The sequence below is a fragment of the Camelina sativa genome, chromosome 11, assembly GCF_000633955.1.
Source record: "Camelina sativa cultivar DH55 chromosome 11, Cs, whole genome shotgun sequence".
Classification (NCBI taxonomy): Eukaryota; Viridiplantae; Streptophyta; class Magnoliopsida; order Brassicales; family Brassicaceae; genus Camelina; species Camelina sativa.
This window is the reverse complement of record NC_025695.1, coordinates 25587650-25595918: the sequence shown is the minus strand read 5'-3', so window position 1 is coordinate 25595918 and position 8269 is coordinate 25587650.

Genomic DNA, 8269 nt, shown 5'->3' with positions numbered 1-8269 from the left:
TAATATATCACTTTATAATGTAAGGTTGAAGCATTAGGGGAAATTGAACTCGCGACAAAGTTTTTTGTCAGTCGACCGGGGATTGCAGGTAAGTCAGTCACAGTCAGTCTATATGAAATCACTCTGTGCTGTGGTATAGTTTTCTAATGATATGACACAATTTTTTTTGCAATGGCTGCAGGATGATCCTGCAACTTAATTGTGGTTTGACGCCAGTAGGAGCCGATCAGAGGAGTTCTCTATGGTAATTTTTTGTTTTGTGAACTTCGAATGATCATATCTTCGATACTCGAGTATTTCAACATGTCTGTGTTTTAAACCTTTTGCTGTCTAGTCCTTAAAACCACAATCAGGTTGTCTACTCCTCAGTCTCTATTCCCTTTTCTTTGATTTGTATATTTATGCGTATAGCCACGGCTAAGTCACGAGAGATTGCAGGAAGAAGCTAGCCCAAAGACTCTTGTTGGATCGCAGTGCTAATGATAATCATGAGAGATGCATCCATACTAAGCTCAAGCAACAATGTAGTGGACACGTTACTTCTAAGAGGGCATGGTTAGTTTCCTTGTGTTTCTTATCTCAAAGAATTGCTTGGCCTTATTCATTTATGCTTTCCGTATCATTTACTATGTTAGCTGCCACTTATGGATTTGACATTGGCAAGAGAAAACCAATGTTTCTAGATTCTCATTACAAGTGCTATGATATTAACTTCATTGCTGGTGTTATTTTGTAGTATATATAGAGGACAAACATTGTTAAGCATAGATGGTTGAATGATTGTATAACTCAAGTAATTCTTTTCAAATCCAGATTGCCTATGTTGCCATTTCATCAAACGTTAAAGGCTTCAGGAATAACTCAAGTAATTCTTTTCAAATCCAGATTGCCTATGTTGCCATTTCATCAAACGTTAAAGGCGTCAGGAATTTGGACTTGTTTGTTCGAGGTAAAGATGGGAAGGAGAGAGCTGAACCCAAAACATCGAGCCAGTTTATGTACTTGTCTTGCGGAGGATATGGTGTGTCTTTATGAGTGATGACCATGAATTAATCAGAGTTAGGCATATATATTTAAGACTTATGTTTTCGGTTCTTTATTGTTATCTAATTTTGTTTCAATAATTTAAATATAATTCACTAAATTATTTTTGAACTTCTTTTTAAAATAAAATTTTGTAAAATCCCAGATTTTCCACAATAGGTTTTATACAATAAGATTACTACTAAAAAAGTTCCAATCGATTTGTCACAAATAAATAGAAGCAAATTTTTTACACAATAGGCTTTTGTTACACAGATCTAGTGCCATTTTTTGTGTCTACTTGTTACAATATGGATTATCTCTTGTTGTAGTCATGAAGTTACACAATAAATGTAGTTTTTTGTAACTATTAGCCACAACTTATTTTGTTGGCATTTCTAACAATTTATCACAATTATACTGAGACGAAATTGAAGCAAATTGACACAATTTTATTTGTTGCAAATTTGTAGCAAAATTGTTACAATTTGCTATAACGCTTAATTTGCTTCAACCTTATAGACGCAAATATTTTTTTGAAACTAATTTGTAGCAAACATAAATTTGTGACAAAAATATGTAAATAGCTACAATATTTTCGGTAGCTATACAAACCAAAAACTGTAGTGTTTGTTATATTTTGTTTGTTTTTATTTTTATTATATTTTGGTGAATCTTTTGAAATTTTTTAAAAGTTTAATTTTTAAAAATAAAGAAACAGAATAAACCAAATCTTAATACTATTAAAAGTGAAGTATATTTTGAAAATGTCTGAAATTACACTAGGGATGTCAATCGGGCTGGCCTGGCCCGACCTGGCCCGAAACCTTTAAAGCCCACATATGTTTGAGCCCGGCCAGGCCCAGTCCGAAATATTTTCGAGCCTATATTTCAAAGCCCGAGCCCGGCTCTAGCATGGCTACAGGGCTTTTCGGGATTTTCGGGCTTATCTTATCGATCAATAATTCAAACTTATAAGTCTTAAACAGCAATGTTTAAAGATGTATTGTAAAACAAATCAATCAAAATTTTAATAATTCATCTATATTCACTACAACCAACTTAATTTAAAAGAAAAAGTTTAAAACTAAATAAAATTTTATACTTTAACCAAATAAAAATATATATAATTCATATAAAATATCATAGAGAAGAATTTTAAAAGTATTAAGCAAGGTTATTAAGTAAATATGAAAACTAGGATTAGAGTTTTAAACTTTATTTACAATAACTCATTAATGAAATATTGCAATCAAATAAAAATGTTAACAAAAAGTACAAATATATTTGTTAAAAGGTTTTTCGGGTTGGCTCGAGCCCGGTCGGGCTAAGTCCAAAAAAACCCTATAGCCCAAACGGGCTGAGCCCAAAAGGCCCGATTTTTTCTGGACATATATATTTAAGCCCGAGCCCGGTATTTTTCAGGGCCGGGCCAGGCCAGCCCGCGGGCTTTGGCCCTAATTGACATGCCTAAATTACACATGATAATTACAAAATGTGCCACTTAAATTAGTCATTGAAATCGAGTCATTAAGGGTATTTATGTCTCAAATTATTGTAACATCCGCATGTTTGAGTTTGAGTTTAACATTGCGTTTTGGGGATAGGAAACCCTTGAGTCGATTATAAAAGGGAGATTTATCGTTTTGAGGCCGAGTTTGGCTGCTTTTGAGAGAAAAGAACTTCTTGCTGTTCTTGTGAGTTCTTGTAGTTTTAAGGTTGTTCCTGTAGAGATCTGTAGCAGGGATCGCTATAGGAGCTTCCTAGGAGCGTGTATCTTCTTGGTTGTGGTTCGGAATCATTTTGGAAAAGGTGAGTGCATGACCATGGCTTATCTAAGCTTGAGATATCTCTGATTTGCTTGTTTTATGTGTTGTTTGGCTTGTTAGAGTGTTGTTGAGTCGCAAGAGGCTTTGGGAAGCTTTTTGTGGCATTGGTTGTGTGTTATTGGTGGTTTAGGGACGGAGATCCGGCGAGAAGCTTTGGAGGAAAACGATGCTCGGCATATGCATCGGTCGATGCACTTGGTGTGTCGTTCGATGCAATGTGAGGACGGTGCAGTTTGACCTAGGAGCATCGGTCGATGCCATGTGGAGGCGTCGGTCGATGCAACTAGGGATTTCGTGCAATGTCGACCATGCGTCGGTCGATGCAGTGTGAGTGTCGGTCGATGCAAGTGAACCTTGTGTCGGTCGATGCGTACCCAATTGGTGTCGGTCGATGCATGGGTTGGCGTCAATCGATGCAAAGTCCTGGTTTGTTGTTGTTTGGTTATTGATTGTTGTTTGATGATTAGAGATATCGCAATTGCTTGTGTGTATAGCCCAGTAGATGGAAGGATTGCATCATTAAGTGTTTATAAAATACTCGTGCATCTCATATGTGTTGTGGTGCACGTAAAGGCAGAGTATGATCGTTGAATGAAGGCGATGAATAGGAGGATGTTCTAGTGTCTCGTTGATTGTGCTCTAACTTCTGTTAGGTTGTTAGAGATGAGTTATTAGAGCATTGCTAGGTTGTTGGTTTACTGTTTTACGTTGTTGCTAGTTGGATTGAATTAATGGTTATTGAATTATTATATATTGATATTTGGTTTAATGGTATCGTTTGGTTATTTCTGTTGTTGGTTGTTTGTGGTTAGGTGGCTAGTGGATATTGACCACTAGTTTAGATTATCATTATTATTTAATATCTCCTATATATTAATAGAGAAGCACATTTGAGAAAAAGCTGATGTGTCGCCGCGAGAGAGCTCATGACACTTTTTAGCAAAATACCCTTAAATTTTCTAATTAATTACAGCTCTATGTCATTGTATTTATTTTAAGAATAATTAACTGAATAATAATTAGATATGTCATCATTTCTCACACAAATTTAATAGTAAAGCAAAATTTCACTAAAATTTACTTACAAATATACAAGTCAAAAATATATTGATTTCTTAAAATTAATATAAATATTTATTTCTTAAAATCAATATAAGTAAAATATTCTAAAAAGGCTATAAAAACATATCAATTAATATAAAGTTAATAAAAATAAAGAATATATAACTTATTAAACATATAACTTATTAACATAATCATATAAAAACGAAATGTTATATGTTAGTATTATTACCATAATAATTTATATAACAAGCTTTCAATAGTTATTAAAATGGATTATAAAAGGAAGTATATTACCCCTGAAATATCTCTAACTTATTAAAAGAAACTTAATTCCCAATAAATATATATTTATATATATTCATATATAAATAAAAATGACAACAAATTAGGGGATATCATGACGTGTGATTATTTATATATATCTAAGCATGTAAACTAATTAATCTCAACATTTTGTGAGATTATTTATTAAAAAATAGAAATATTGATAACCGAATAGGAATATATGTTTTAATTGTATATTCATTTATGTGCTATTAAAAATGAATGAGACAATAACCCTTATCATTATAAATAAACTTAGTATAAAAAAATCATAATATACTTAAAATAAGTGATGATTAGATTATGCAAAATTGTTATAGTTACTCGACAAAATATATATTGCCATAAATTATAACATTTTATAAATATTTTCTTTACCACGTTCACATATTTCACAGGTGAAATGTATTCTTACACGTATATGTTGATTTTGGAATTTCATTAATTTTTTCATAATGGATTTTTTTGGTAATAATCCGTCATTTATAGAAAATATCAACAAATAGACTAACTCAAAAGATTTAAATAAAATCAAAAAGATTATATCAAGAAATTAGATTATGTTCAGAAAATTTAGTTTAGAATTTGATTGTTACTAACATATAATAAAATTGAATAATTAAACTACCAAGTAATTTAATTTAATTTATGTTTGACACAAACAGATATTGGTTCTAAGATAATAATTTTACTTATAATAATTTTCTTTAAATCGATTTTTCCCGCACATAGTGCGGGTTGTTACCTAGTTATTTATTATTTATTAAAACGGATCGGTTTAGGAATAATAAATTTGGACCAAGAATAGAGGGACGCGCATCCTATTTTCCTCCTTTTTAGTATCCGTTCACCAAACTCTTAATTACAATCTTTATAATTTGAATCAATCTTTATTACTAATCTCGATCCTATTATTTACTAATTTGTTACTTACCAATATTATCGCTATACTTACTGATTATCGTATAATATCTAAGTTTTTATCAATTAGATTTAATATATATTCTATTTTAGGTTATTTTAAATTTGGAATTATTTTTTCGTAATATATCTCTATTAGTTTCCTTTGTTAAGATTGTGATCTTAAATATCTTAGCAATAAATTATAATTTAACTCAAAAATCAAATCAAATTATTTGCTCTAAAATTTATGTTTTCCCAACTCTATAAAAACTATTTTCGGACATATTGTAATTTCCTAATTATCATTTTAGAAACCATTTTCGGAGCGAATAACATTATCTAGGGATTGTAAATGCAATATTATATGGGGATTGTAAATGCAAGTTATTTTTTCTCTTTCCATATCAATCATAGTCTATTCACTCTTTTAAGTTATAGAGGTTTTTTATTCACACATCTCATGATGGCGATGCTAAGTTATGTTTATAAACATTTTTGAAAAAAAGGTCATTTACGAGCATCACCATTGAAGATGGACTAACTCTACCACGATTTTGTGTTCAGATCTGTTAAATAAGTTTTTCAACATTTGTCAAAGTGCAGAAAGGTCAAGACCATAATTATGTTTCCAAGATGGAAAACCCCTAATTTGATTTTATGGTTAAAAAACATTAAGATTATACTCAACAAGTAGCCAACAGTTTTATTTTTTTGTTAAAATATTTTTACAAGCACCACAGGAAGATTACAATACAAACAGACAAACCTACTACAAACTGAACAAACAAATAAATATTACACAACAAACAAACATACGTAAAACAACAAAAATGACTCATTTTATTTCGGAGGAGGTGGGTGCGGGTGCGACATTCTTTACGGTGTCTCAAGAAGGAGCCGAATCACTTGAGATACGGTCAGAAGATGTGTCTGAGCTCCTTGACGGCAGCGTCAAACGGTTATGGAAGTCGACGTGTCCGCCACCAGACTACCTCCATCCGCCTCCATAATCGCTGTGCGTCTATTGGATAGGAACTTCTTCGCATTTTAAACGTTGGAGAAGTTACATTAATTATTTTTTAAAAAATTGGACTTGGTTTTTATTTTCTATTTCTAGCTAATTTATTTATATAACAAAACTAAAATTATTATTATTAAAACACATATAATTTTACAAACTTCAGATGCAAAAAAATACAAGCAAACAACACAACTAATAAAACGTACATAACTTAATTAGTATGATAGCCTCAACTTAAACCAAACACAGAAATTTAGAAACTTCTTTAATCACAGAACATTATGAATTATGCTCGCATGTGTTTGACTAGATATGCTTACAATGCATGACGAATATTAGAATCATATAATTCACATCTAGCATGCACATGATTTGCAAAATCAGATACCACCTTTCAAAAGGCCATGTCCATTTCCAGTCAATGGACCCCCTTTTCTTAATGGGCCTCACGCTGCTCACTAGGTCCGTGAGCCCATCTATATCCGACGGTCGGTTTGCTACATCTAGGAGGCTTTAAAGACATATTTACTATCCCTACAAATCATTACGTGGTTTGTCCCTGTGTTTTGTCCTCACTCGCACAGTTCTGATAATCACATCCTGGAAGGTCACCGATTCTCAAACTACCCCAGCACAAGCACACTTAACTCTAATGTTCTTTCAGTACTCTTGACCGAAAAGATAAATGCACTTTGGTGACATAGGTGGTCAATTCAATTCTTTTAGATCTCTCAGCATGTCCCTGAAATTGGGGTGTCACAAGGTAACACCTCGGTAAAGAATGATTATGGTGTAATAAAACCACTTGTCTCAGATTGATGATAATCGGTCCAATATTGGACATATGTATCTTGCTCATCCTCAACAATCATAATATGCAAAAGGATAAGATGAGAAAAAAATCTACAAAATCTCATTATCCAATAAAAATATAACACATATCCCCTCTCACAAATCTCTTTTTTTTGCAAAAACAAAAAAAGAAACATGTGCGTCTTTCCATGAAGAGATGTCAAGCGGGCTCCATGTCCACGGGCCTAGCCCAATTAGTACTTCAGCGGGACGGGTATGGACACTAAATATTAAGCCCGTTAAAAAGCGGGCCTAGCCCAAACGGATTGTAGATTTTAGCGGGTTATACCCGAGGGTTGGCGGGTTGGCCCGCGGTCTTCAAATATTAAATAAAAACAAATATTTAATATAGATACATAACTATTTTTATATAATTTTTAATATATCTTTTAAAAGTATGTGATTACACAAATAATTTAATGTAAATAAATTAAAACATCTATAAAAAATGAGAAATACCCTAAAATAGCACTAAAACTAGTTTTATGGACAAGTATAGCACTCATTCCAAAAATAGCACTATTGAACATATTATAATATTTAAAATTAATTTTTAGAATTTTTTTTTTAAGTTTGGATTCTCAATTTCACATTTAGGGTATAGTTTTAAGAGGTAGGGTTTAGTATTTTGAATTTAAGAATTTAATTTTAAATGATTAATTTGTGCTATTTTGGAATTTTAGAGATGTTGTGCTAAATTTAGAAAAAAAACTTATTTTTGTACTATTTTCGAGAATCTCCCGTAAAAAATTAATTAAACATTAATTTTATTTAAAATTATTTTTTAATAATTATTTATTATTTTTACTTTACTTTAGTATATTTTTTATTAATTTTATTTTACTTTTTAATATATTATTTTGGTCCGCAGACTAGTCCACCAAGCCGCTGGGCTTAGCGTTGCATTGCGCCGAAAAGAAATAACCAATTCGATTAAATGATTGTAATTTGCCGATCTTACTGTATACAAGGAAAACGAACTTCTAACATTTTCATAAGATGAAAAAAATATACGCGAACACCTGAAAGAACGTAAAACTCGAAACCCTCGCCCGCCCAAAATTTTTGGTAGCGAGGGAAAACCAAAAATCAAAAACTCTCTCACTTCTTCCAAAGACGAAAAGCATAAAAAATAAACTCGAGTCCAAGTGATAAACAAAACTCACACACACACCCATAATAAACTAATTTTGCGATACCAAATCAGTTTCTTCAGTTTGTGTTGCTTTTTTTTTTTTTTTTGGGTTGAGCT